At 41.2% G+C, this 12995-nt stretch overlaps 1 long non-coding RNA gene across 1 annotated transcript in view; it reads right to left on the reverse strand.

Annotated features, from left to right (window-relative positions):
- LOC146867490 (uncharacterized) overlaps positions 1–12995 on the reverse strand; it is an 88144-nt gene that overhangs the window by 38723 nt on the left and 36426 nt on the right. The window contains exon 2 of the long non-coding RNA XR_014966097.1: positions 3097–3207. This is a non-coding gene — a long non-coding RNA (uncharacterized LOC146867490). The remainder of the gene's footprint in view (positions 1–3096; positions 3208–12995) is intronic.

Consider the following 12995-nt stretch of genomic DNA (forward strand, 5'->3'; position numbering starts at 1 on the left):
CAGTGTGTGCTGTAAAGGGCAAAGAAAAAAAGTAGGATTAATAATGGTCTGAAGGAAAAACCCATAGTAAAGAATGACCCAAGGGAATAGAGAAAGGAATACCTGGGCGTAATACAGGTAAAAGGAATCCGATTGAAGATGGAACAAAGGCGTGCATAAATCAGCGTATAATCTGGGTCCTGGTAAAGGGGAGGGAAGGGAAAAGGAGGGGAACGCGATTAATAAGCCTAAATGTGAGGATAAGTCAAGTAAGCAGTAAAGGAAAAATCTTATAGTTACCACGGAGATGTTTGGCAATCGGTAGTCATCGGCAATAATGGCTGCTACCGGGAACAATTGAAGGAGTCCGGGCGCCGGGTATCACAGTAATGGCTGCTACCGGGATCAGTTTAAGGAGTCCGGGCGCCGGGTACCACAAACGAGTCTGTGTACATAGAAAGGGGGGGGGGGGAGTTAGGGAAGCTGAGGGGATGAGAAACGAACTACAAGTTCCTGCGAGGAAACCAGCCCCGAGGACAGTGCATTCTTCATAATAGGGCTCACTTTCCCTGTTTACGCCACAGCGCACCTTTAAGCAGATGTGCCGGGTGCAAAAAGGGAAAGCGCACCGTTTCGGTAATACAGGCCTAGTTGTGCCTGACCTGAAATGAATAAGACAGAGCTAGAACAGAGACTGACAAAGCACAGACAGGCTCAAACGAACAAAAAAATGAAATCTGTCTTATTCACTTTCACCTCATCACAAAGACACAGGAGTTCCCCATTGGTGAGGAGCCCGGGGCACTGAATATGCTGCACCCATAATCATGAATACACATGATCTTTAAGCAGCAAAATCCATCACATACACGTAGGAACTCCTGGAGGATTAGTACAGTTACTCCTATTCCCTCATGTAGGTTCAGTGATTGAGGGTCAGGACCTACTGATTAATTAATGACGTGAATTTTCCCAATGGGGCTTTTTTTAACGTATGAATTCTGGGCTGAGTGTGCCCCATTATTATCCCTCTCGACTCCTGTGATATGAGGGAAGGAAGGGTAGTCCACGTCAGGTGCACGTCCACACCATCCACGAAAATGATGTCTATTTATTTCCTCCGAAAGAACCTTCTGGAAAACAACACTTTGAAGCAAGTCGAAAACTGCAACTCATACTGCAACAGGACCTAACTGCTTGCGCTGGTGATGATTTTTCACATTCTCACCATGATTTCTCTAACGCTGCCCTCAATGCTAAATTACGTACAACTACCACAAAACCCTTGTCCATGTCACAGGCAGTGAAAGCATTATGGGTAGACTGTTCATAATGGCACCAACATATTACACCTTGCGTGGGACCAGAGGTACTAACACTAGTACACACTACAGTGCATGCAGAAAAGCACACTGCAGGCGCCACAAAAGAGCAAACGTTAAACTATTCAAATAAGTCAGTGACATATCTTCCACACCCCATGCGTCACCCTTGTCAGCCCCTCGCATCCTATGTATCTGCTTCCCCGTGAGATGCTGTAAGCCGCTCAGTGAAGACCCTCACTTCCGTTTGTCAGTGCTGCTGATTCTGTCCATCTGTCCAAGTCATCGCATGTGTGGTAATGCCACTCAGCAGCATCTGCAGAAATTAGAGTTATCCTATGCATAGCCGAGTGCAATGGGGTCTCTCCTGTTGTGGGCTGTGAAGGTGTCCTGTGCCCTAATGTGTGTGCAAGTTTCCTTTGTTTTCTCTTTGTCCTTGGTTATAAATTAACAGAGGACATGAGGATTCCTAGCCTTGCATCAAAACTCAGCCTCATTTAGAAGCTGTCACCCTCCTTGGACTCATTTTCACACGCAAAACAAGCCAAGTGCCCCCCATTGACTTCAAAGGACCACCCCCCCTCAGAAACTTCCTCATAAAAATGTTCCATCTTCATTGAAATGAATGGACTCAACCTTCGAACCCAGTCATCTCGTCCTCCTTGAAGACTCACAAGGTCGAGGGGTAGCCATGTGTGCCACATCACAATTCTAAACAGAGGTAACCACAGAGAGGCAACATTGGTACATCTTTGTAGTGTGTGTCTGGCAGAGGAGCCACCAGAACATTCTTGAACTCTATACCTGGTTGAGGGCAATTTGAACAGAGATACAAACAGCACCGATATTTTAACGTTGCACCATATTAAATAAATATCAAATGTTGTTATTCCCCAAGCTTCGTTTGAACAGAGGAAGTATGTTCTATAGCCAACCAACCATTACTTCTGGCATCATTTTCAAACGGAGACAAGCTGACTAATGGCCGGGGTGTTTATTCCAGGAGTTGCAGACCTGTGTCCTTGGAACTCTGGCAGGGTTTGGAAACTGCAATTATTGTTCTCACCACAGAAGCAAGTTCCCCACATCTCTAGTCCACTTGGAAGAAGTATTTTGTAACAACAACACTTTGGCACCTGAAAGTGACTCACATCTTATTCAATGAATTGTTTTTTTTTTTTAAGTTGTGGTCTTGATTTCGAGCCAATGATGATTTGCTGCATTTAGCTGGAAAACATTTAGAAAATACGCCAACTCGATTGCCTTACAACAGTGAATAGAGTTAAATCATTATTTCTAACAACATGTAAAATAGCTGCTCTCAGCTATGACTGTAGTCACTGAAAGGCTGAGATACATGTGCTTCGGTTTTGGTGGTAGCATGGTTCATTCAGTGGGAAACCTCTTCTCGGGGTCTTCCTGCACAGAAAAGGGTGCAGAAAGTATGCTGCATTGCTGGAAAAAAGGGCAAGGCCTTGATGGCATTAGGGACAACAGACAACTTCTCCTTATTGGCTGGTTTCTTGGAAGGTGTTTCCCTCTTTGGGGAGTACTTCTTTAATTCTTCTACTGTTTGTCAAGCAGAAGTAGTTAGCAGAGAGGTCTGTAGACTCTGTATCAGCTAATTCACAGACTTCTCTTTGTCTCAGTCAATATCCTCTTCTGCACTTGAAGACATTAAACATAGGAAAGAGAGTGAGACTTGGCCAGACTTTTCACTGCAATACAGGTTGTCATCACAGTCTTCATCATCGTAACAATATTATAAAAATAGATTAAATTAATACAAACATACCTGGTGTCCCTCAAGGGCTCATGGTGATCGTCTGGGTGCAAGAGGGAGGCAGACACCAATTTAATAAATTCATAAATAAACAGTAAGTGTCCGTCCAGGATCATTGGCCACCTATGGGAGCGGGAGGAGACAGGTAAAAATTGACAAAATGATGTAAAAAAAATAAAAAAAACAGGTGTCCCCCTCTCTAGGACCCATGGTTTCCCTATGGGAGGCAGGTGAACATTGAATTGGTTAATTTAATAACACCTCAGGACTGATTCACAAAGGTAACTTACACTTTTGGGTAAGTTTACAGTTTTGAGCAAGTTTCCTACAACTAAAATGTAAGTTACTACAAAAGTGCACTTTGTGAATAAAAAAAACTAGTCAATTTAGTCAAAAGTGTAAGTCACTATGAAAGTGCAGTTTGTGAATAGCACATTGTAGTAAGTTATGTAGTTCTACTGTAGGAGCAGATTGTTTGCTGCAGTTTGTTTGTTGCTTGGCACTATTTTCAGGGGACCACGTTGTTGCATGCCTGGGCATGAACTAAAGACAGTAATGTTTTGAAAGGGCAGATAATGAATCTAACAATATTTAGGCTGACTCTGTCTAGAAGAGAAATTAAATTGCACCTATCTTGTGCCCGACCACAGTAGGTGCCATATTACATAAATTATCATGGGGCGCAATGGGCATTTGTACCCGCTTTGCATGCCCCCAGGGCACTTTAGTATTACGGAAGGGGCCAGAGATGCTTTTGCAGCCCCTATTGTAATACAGATAGTGCTGGTGCATATGTAGTGCCAGCGCTATCAAGAGAGGGCATTCCCTTATTTGAATGGGAGAGTGGCCCTGTGCAAATGAGGGAATCACTTAGCCTCTGCGCCCACACCATATTACCATTGCAGGTGCAGAAGCAAATTTGTCCTCAGGAGGCCCACTGACACTGTGGCACAAAAAAGGTGCTGCACTGTGAGTGCACACCCTAAGGACAGACCTCTCAAGGGATGAAAGGGGGTCCCATGGACCCCCAAGACATCCCCCTGCAGGCTGGTGCAGTCAGTCACGGCACCTGCCTGCAAGGGGATCTTTAATGCCTTTTGAAAGTGCAGGCGAGTTGCCACCAGCACAGAGAAACAAGGAGCAGCTTTTAAACAGCTTTTAAACAGCTGCTCTATATTTCTGTTGAATACACTGCCCTGGGGACAGCGCGAATTCAGGCCTGCCCGAGGGCAGTGCATTCTTCATAATAGGGCTCACTTTCCCTGTTTACGCCACAGCGCATCTTTAAGTAGATGTGCCGGGTGCAAACAGGGAAGTTGTGCCTGACCTGAAATGAATAAGACAGAGCTAGAACAGAGACTGACAAAGCACAGACAGGCTCAAACGAACGAAAAAATGAAATCGGTCTCATTCCCTTTGACCTCATCACACAGACACAGGAGTTCCCTATTGGTGAGGAGCCCGGGGCACTGAATAAGCTGTGCCGGAGTCACTGATATTAGTTCCCGTAAGGAGTCTCCTTCTGCACATAGATGCTGCACCCATAATCATGAATACACATGATCTTTAAGCAGCAAAATCCATCACATACACGAAGGAACTCCTGGAGGATTAGTACAGTTACTCCTATTCCCTCATGTAGGTTCAGTGAGGGAGGGTCAGGACCTACTGATTAATTAATGAATTGAATTTTCTCAACGGGGCTTTTTGAACGTATGAATTCTGGGTGGAGCGTGACCCATTATTATCCCTCTCGACTGTGATATGAGGGAAATGAGGTATGTGCCTAATAGGTTTCTCTTTTAAATGACTTTTATGTATTTGTTCATTTATTTATCCATAAGATGGTTGAGCAAGGCTGCCAGACACTTGAAGTGAGATCACTCTTGACACCGACTTTCTATGACAATTCTGATGATGCATTGTACAATATTAACATTACCACACTATTTCAGTTCCGTTAAGAATGATAGTGGTAGTCCAAGTCAGGTACACGTCCACACCATCCAAGAAAATTATGTCTATTTATCTCCTCCGAAAGAACCTTCTGGAAAACAACATTTTGAAACAAGTCGAAAACTGTAACCAATACAGCAACAGGACTTAACTGCTTACCTCTGGTGATGATTTTTCACATTCTCACCATGATTTCTCTAACGCTGCCCTCACTACTAACTTACCTATAACTTCCACAAAACCCATGTCCATGTCAGAGGCAGTGAAAGCATTACGGCGTAGACTGATCATAATTTCACCAACATATTACACCTTGCCTCAGATCAGAGGTACTAACACTAGTAAACACTACAGTGCATGCAGAAAAGCACACTGAAGGCGCCACAAAAGAGCAAACGTTAAACTTTTCAAATAAGTCAGTGATATATCTTCCACACCCCATGCGTCACCCTTGTCAGCCCCTCGCATCCTATGTATCTGCTTCCCAGTGAGATGCTGTAAGCCGCTCAGTGAAGACCCTCACTTCCGTTTGTCAGTGCTGCTGATTCTGTCCATCTGTCCAAGTCATCGCATGTGTCGTAATGCCACTCAGCAGCATCTGCAGAAATTAGAGTTATCCTATGCATAAGCGAGGGCAATGGGGTCTCTCCTGTTGTGGGCTGTGAAGGTGTCCTGTGCCCTAATCTGTGTGCAAGTTTCCTTTGTTTTCTCTTTTTCCTTGGTTATAAATTAACAGAGGACATGAGGATTCCTAGCCTTGCATCAAAACTCAGCCTCATTTAGAAGCTGTCACCCTCCTTGGACTCATTTTCACACGCAAAACAAGCCAAGTGCCCCCCATTAACTTCAGAGGACCACCCACCCTCAGAAACGTCCTCATAAAAATGTTCCATCTTCATTGAAATGAATGGACTCAACCTTCGAACCCAGTCATCTCGTCCTCCTTGAAGACTCACAAGGTCGAGGGGTACGTCATGCCATGTGTGCTCCCCATGCCACATCACAATTCTAAACAGAGGTAACCACAGAGTGGCAACATTGGTACATCTTTGTAGTGTGTGTCTGACAGAGGAGCCACCAGAACAGCCATAAGAGGGATTGTGCATTCTAGAACTGTATATCTTGTTGAGGGCAATTTGAACAGAGATACAAACAGCACCGATATTTTAACGTTGCACCATATTAAATAAATATCAAATGTTGTTATTCCCCAAGCTTCGTTTGAACAGAGGGAGTATGTTCTATAGCCAACCAACCATTACTTCTGGCATCATTTTCAAACGGAGAAAAGCTGACTAATGTCCGGGGTGTTTATTCCAGGAGTTGCAGAACTGTGTCCTTGGAACTCTGGCAGGGTTTGGAAACTGCAATTATTGTTCTCACCACAGAAGCAAGTTCCCCACATCTCTAGTCCACTTGGAAGAAGTATTTTGTAACAACAACACTTTGGCACCTGAAAGTGACTCACATCCTATTCAATTAATTGTTTTTTTTTTTTTTAAGTGGTGGTCTTGATTTCGAGCCAATGATGATTTGCTGCATTTAGCTTGAAAACATTTAGAAAATACGCCAACTCGATTGCCTTACAACAGTGAATAGAGTTAAATCATTATTTCTAACAACATGTAAAATAGCTGGTCTTACTCCTTCTCTACGACCATAAAATATGCTGAAATGACCGAGGGTGAAACAAAGAAAAAAAATCTTCTTTTGTAAATCTGACTGCTTCTCACACAGTGCAGAATTGTACACTATGTACATTTATGCGCAGGCCTTGTACAAATGCACACTGGGGAATAGGCAGCCTTAAAAAGTCACATGACAGGTACAATAGTGTGCCTTGAAACCTGCCCCTGATGTGGCTTTATAGGCATGCAACTACATCTGTGTTGAGAAAATCAAAAAAGTGTTAAAGGTTGCTCAGCTGGCGTTGTAGGACACCGCCTCTACTTTTCCACGTGAATATGGCTCAATGTGTTTACAGGCTCAACAGTAATCTTGTGTAAGTAAAAAATATGGGAGGGACCCCACTGCCCAAGAGTCAGGGTACCACAAATATGTAAAAAGAGAAATTCTCTTGGGTATGTGTAGCCACCTAGACCACAATCGTATCAAGTTCACTCAGAACATGCAAACAAACTCAACTAAGGGTCTGAAATACCCAAAACAATAGCCGCATATATCTCAAAGACAAAGAAACAATATCGAATTGAAATTAGTGTTGTAGTTTATTAATAACGATATATCCACATATCTGCAATCCTATAATAGAGTTCATACAGACATTCAACATAAAATACATAAACATATAAAAAATATAAAATATATATAAAAAAATATATATGTTTAGAGAGCAAGGATATGGTGTGAAATCAATATATTCATCACAGAATGGTGTAATTCCAGTGTAAATCAATATGTATGTATCACAGGTCTATTCTTTATACAGTAGATCCAAATATGAGACAGTTTCTGGATTTTAGACCAATTCTGAGTTGTACAGGCGTCGACGCGTTTCGGTGGTAAATTCTTATTAAGATCCCACCTTCTTCAGGACAAAGATAAAAACTCTCCAATATTTCTAAACAATTTAAAAACCTAATAAAGCAATAAAAGAAAAAGCTCATTTAAAACCATAAAAATGATTTATCATATATATATATTTTTTTAAATCTTTAAGAACAACAATCACAGTTGTAGTCATACTGCTGTAAGTCATCTAAATACATTATTACATACATCGTCTAAAGTTAACAATAGAATTTTAAACGACTTCTATATCAAGTGTTACATTGATAAAACGGGAATCCCGCTACTAACACACACCTATCGGGCATAGAGCCCAATCTAGTCTTTGTCTATGAGTACATGCGGCCACCGGAGACGAATCCCCCGATTCTCAGATTCATACCCATACCGGTCATACAAACTCTTTATAGGTTTCCTATACAAGAGCCAAAACATGGAGATGCAAGGATGCATCAGAATTGACCAATGAAACCTTATGTCCATTCATACCACAGTGTTTGTATTACATGAAGAATAACGGTAATACGTACCCCCACTGCGGGTGTAGTCCACTTGAAAAGACAGATATATGAATGTTATCTGTTACGTGTATATTCTTAATGAAGTGCCTTGGAGTCCCTGTTTGTTGAAACTATAGGGATCTAATGGAAAATATAAGAAATATAGAAAACTATTAGATTCAGTCCTAATATCGACAAAGTTTTATCTGAATAGGGTCGTAAGGGATTTCCCGCTTACCTCAATTATTGCACATTAATACGGAGTATAGGGAACTCAGCCCAATAGGATCCGGCCAAATGATTCATAAAAAATCCGCATAGATACTGCAGGATTGCCAATAACCAACGCAGACTCCTCGGAGATATATTTCAAAAATGCACCTGCAATATTAATTAAGTGTCTTATAGTCAACATATCGCGGATATAGATCACAAGTCTAATATCATTTGGGATTTATATGGTTCGCTAAATATCTATCTCTAAATATGTGATCCAAAGGGATCCAGGGTATTGTAGTATGATGATCATTATTAATTTTGTCCGGTCAAGGGAGCTTTTTATAATCCTATTTTCAAGAACATGTTAGAAAGTAAAGTTTGTGATCCCCCTCCTACAGGTTCGGGAATGTGTATAAATATGTACCACCAAATATATTTGGAGCCCGAGTTGTAAGGCGGAGAATATATCTAACCAAATAAAGAGAAAACCGTTCTCCCAAAACCCACGTTAAGTTTCTATCCGTCCTATATTTACCTTCGTAATGCGGCGTTGTCTAATCGTAATGCAGCGTTATCTGATCCTCTAGGATGTCGTGCCGTCTCCCCGTATCTCTCGTTACCGGGTGAGTAACCCATAGGTCCACTGTTTATTTGTGGCGTCTTTTATATGTCGAGAACTCCGGCAAAACCTGGAGTCTTACGTCAGAAGTACGCGACTTTTGTTTCTATAATTAAATCGGCCCGCTCTTCTTAAAGTGGCAACCGTAAAGTATATGAACCTAAAGATAGGGTCCACATTTTGTTGACGTTTTGTAAATAATAAAGTTTTGTACTTAACTCATTACCCGAGTGATGGTACAAATACTTAGTTTATCTAAAGGAGTTTAAAACGGCCCGCTCATTTAATAGCCCCGCTTATCTGAACCCTATGGAATTTCGAAGCCAGTTCTACATTGTAAAAATATATAGGATTAATTTATTATATTTTGTTAAATTTTGCTGACCGCCCAATCCCTGATGTTAAATTTATAAAACACATGGAGGAGTATTGTATTTATAGACAATCATAAATTGACCCTAGTTTATCGGTAAGGTGTCTACATTGTAATACCCATCCATGAAAACACTATATGAGCGGCAGGCATAAATTGAAAGAAAGAGTGCCCCACAAATAAACAGATGGCCGGTACATCGGTGAAAATTTATGGGGCAAACCTCAGATCATAGTCATACCTACCATGGGCTTCAATGCAAAGATGTAATTATAATACCTATCAGTTCATTAATCTATCAATCTCTCAATCTCATCCAATCTTCTTTGGTATCTTGGCCAACGTTAAACTCGCAGATGATAGCGTGCACTGTGCTACTTTCTGCTGTGGTAAAACCTGTTGCAGTTCAGCACTAAATTATCGCCAGTGCATTATTTTAGGGCTGAAGAGCCACAGGATGTTCCACACTACCCTGCCAAATACCTACATGACCTTCTTAAAATAGAAGCTGATTTAATTCACTACCTTTTCTTAAAAAAGTTTATTTTTCACTTATGGACAAATGAGCTGCCATTGTTCATGTGCACATAATTGAATACAAGCATTGGCAAATCCAATAGTTTTCACCTCTGTGACCTATTGACTTAGCCAAAGGTTTTAGTCATGCTGCACTGTATCCCTAATGCTGTGCAGCATGGCTTTTAAAAAGGTTTTTAAAATAGCATATGTGGCCATCCATGTTGTTTTGTAGGCTTCCCCCCTATGCATGAGGGCATGTTTTTTTCCTTCTTTTTGCCGATCCGAGTTAGATCAATAAACATAAAATAAATAAATAAATTAGTGCAGGTAGTTGGGAAGCAAAAGAAAAGATAGAAACATGCGGTGGGCAAATGGATATGAGAGAGTGCAATGTGGAGCTGGTGGGTGAGTCACATGAGTGAAAAAGCAAAGCGGGGATAAGCACACAAGAGTATCACACATGAGAGAGGAGGGGCAGAAGCACACAGCCAACGAAAGAGCAACATGAACGAGCCCGGCAGAGGGGCAGAAGCACAGAAGGGAGACAGCTGGAATAAAAACACTCCTGTACAGCCCTTCATCAAAAAAGAAAAAAGTAGTGCATTCAACAAAAAGAAAAAAAACATCGAATATGAAGGGAACAGTGGAAGGATACAGAGTTTTATATAGCGCAAACTTGACCCAAATCGGGTATCAGAGCGCTTCACATAGCACCAGTTGTATTACATGAGGACTCATTCATTTATTTTTTTGTTAGGCACGGGGCACGGGGAGATTAAGTGATTTGCCCAGAATCACAGGATGTTCAGCGTCATGGTTTTATCAGTAAAATTATGTCAGTCTGAATTTTGTCGTAATAGAGATTTAATGTTAAATTCATTTTTACATTTGTAAAAGGTCAATCAAATATTTAAAAATAATATAATTAAACAATAGTGTAATTTATTTGACCATTAATTGCTGTACCTTGTTTTTTTGCCCCAACCTCTATTATTTTCTATGGAAGGGTGTTGCAGTACCCGTTGTTCGTCTTGTGTGGTGCTAGACTCACTCCAGCTCTGGGCTGGAATACATTTACCACTGTTTAGGGACTTTTTAAGCTATAGTATCTAAAGAAGGGCAGTTTGTCAAAAGCACTGGACCTACTCTTTTGTGGGTGCCTGCGTGTTCCTTCCTGAATCCTACCCTACACTTTCTAGCTGTAAGTATTCACCATATTCCAGCCAGTCTCCTCTGTTTCTCCCAAATTTACTACTAAAACGTATACTTACATGTGCGAAGAGTGCCACACTCATAGCGGAGTTCCCCACACAGAAAAGTGCTCTACGGGATGGAAAAGCACAAGAAGAGGATGGAAAGGCCACACACACTAATGAATAGAAAGCAAGCAAATGAGAGTGACAATGGAGCGCAATGAAGGCATATGTGTTAAAGGTTTGCTTCTGTATTTTTAAGTCCTCTCCCTCTTGTCGGTGCCCGCTAAAATATTCCCCAAAGCTTCTGAGACCTAGACAGTAATACTTCACAGATATTTATTATTTGTGCCAAAGCAAATCCAAAGATAGATGTGTTCTGCTCATCATATTCATAGTGAGAGTATTGTTTTATTTCAGAGGCATATTAACATGTACAGAATATTTTATAGAAGTGCTAGTTATCTAAAGATTTGCTTCAATGTAAATGTATTTTTTTTTTTTATTTGTACTGTTGTTATGTGTTGTGTACTTAGTTGTGAAGGATGTCAGAGGACTTTGAATCTATTAGTGAGAAAACTTCACATATAAAAGTATAAATTCACAAGTATCTGAAAAATACGCACATGTGAGAGGCAGACAAATTATGGCAGTACATTGCGAGAGCGCTCTATGACAAGTTATGATTTTGAAGGAGTGAAAGATGTAGGAGAGTTTTTTCAGGTTAGAAATGTGTTGTCAGTTGGAAAATGCAATGGTAACAAAATGATGTAGAAGAGAGATTGAGAAATTATACTGTAGTCCTCTATTGGCTCTCTAAAACCATGCTCGACCCCTAAATCCGTCCTATTGGTTGCAGTAGCACGAGAAAACATAATTCTAGAGTCCATTAATACAATCACCCAGATGGCAACTAATAGAATATTGGTGCTTCTTAAAAACAGATTGCATGGTTTACAAAGTCCAAACCATAACATACAAGTTATGTAAAACACACAAATTAAAAATATTGAGGGGATTTAGAATCGACCACAATAAAGATAGTTCTACCAGGAAATATCTTGCTTCAGAAATATCTCAACACTGTCATACTCCTTATCGATCTGTGAGTCTAAAATGTGGATGACACATATTAAACCCCTTCACCTGTTAGCTTTTTTCCCCTCCCAATGCAAGCCTTTTTTTGGCTAGTTGGGAAAGTTCTGGCTTAGGCCTTGTTAGATTTGGGGGTCTCTAGTTGGCAGAGGTAAGTACCTTTGTCCAAATAGTTACCCTTGCTTCTAGTCAGGGTAAGGGGGATACACACTGTTGATAACCCCCTGCTCACCCCCTTGGTAGCTTGGCACGAGCAGACAGGCTTATCCCCAAGGCAATGTGTAAGGTATTTGTACCAACACTCACAGTAACACAGTGAAACACCACAAATGGACACCACACAAGTTATTTATGAAAATATAAATCTCTTTATCTGATTAGGCAGACTCAACATAAAACCAACATACAAAAAAAAAAGTTTCTCTCTAGCAATGTTTCTTTGGAAAAGGTTCTCTTTTTTAGCAAGGTTCTTTTGTAATTCTTTTAGTTTCAAAAACGTGGGCCCACCAGTTCAGTTCTTAAAGAAAGCGGGTGCAGAGACTATACCTCTTGATTATCTCACAACAGTAGCGCTAATCCCTTTGCGAGCGCCTGCACAGTCCGGTTCGTGAGCCACGGACTTCCCCCGCTGTGGAATGCGGGCTCTGGTCCCACAGCTCGTAGTCGGAATGCTGCCCTCGGTAAAAACAAAAGGACGCTGTCCTTCAATATTGCCCCCGCTGCACTTTATGAAACCAAAAGGACGCTGTCCTTAAATGTTGCCCCGCTGTTCTTTGTAAAAACAGGGAATGCTGCTTTTCAATGTTTGATTTCAATCACAGATGCCCCCGCGGTACTTGATAAAACCAAAACAGAGAATGCTGCTTTAGATCACAGATGCCACCGCGGTACGAACAGCCAATGCTGCG

This window comes from Triturus cristatus, chromosome 1_2 (genome assembly GCF_964204655.1).
Source record: "Triturus cristatus chromosome 1_2, aTriCri1.1, whole genome shotgun sequence".
NCBI lineage: Eukaryota > Metazoa > Chordata > Amphibia > Caudata > Salamandridae > Triturus > Triturus cristatus.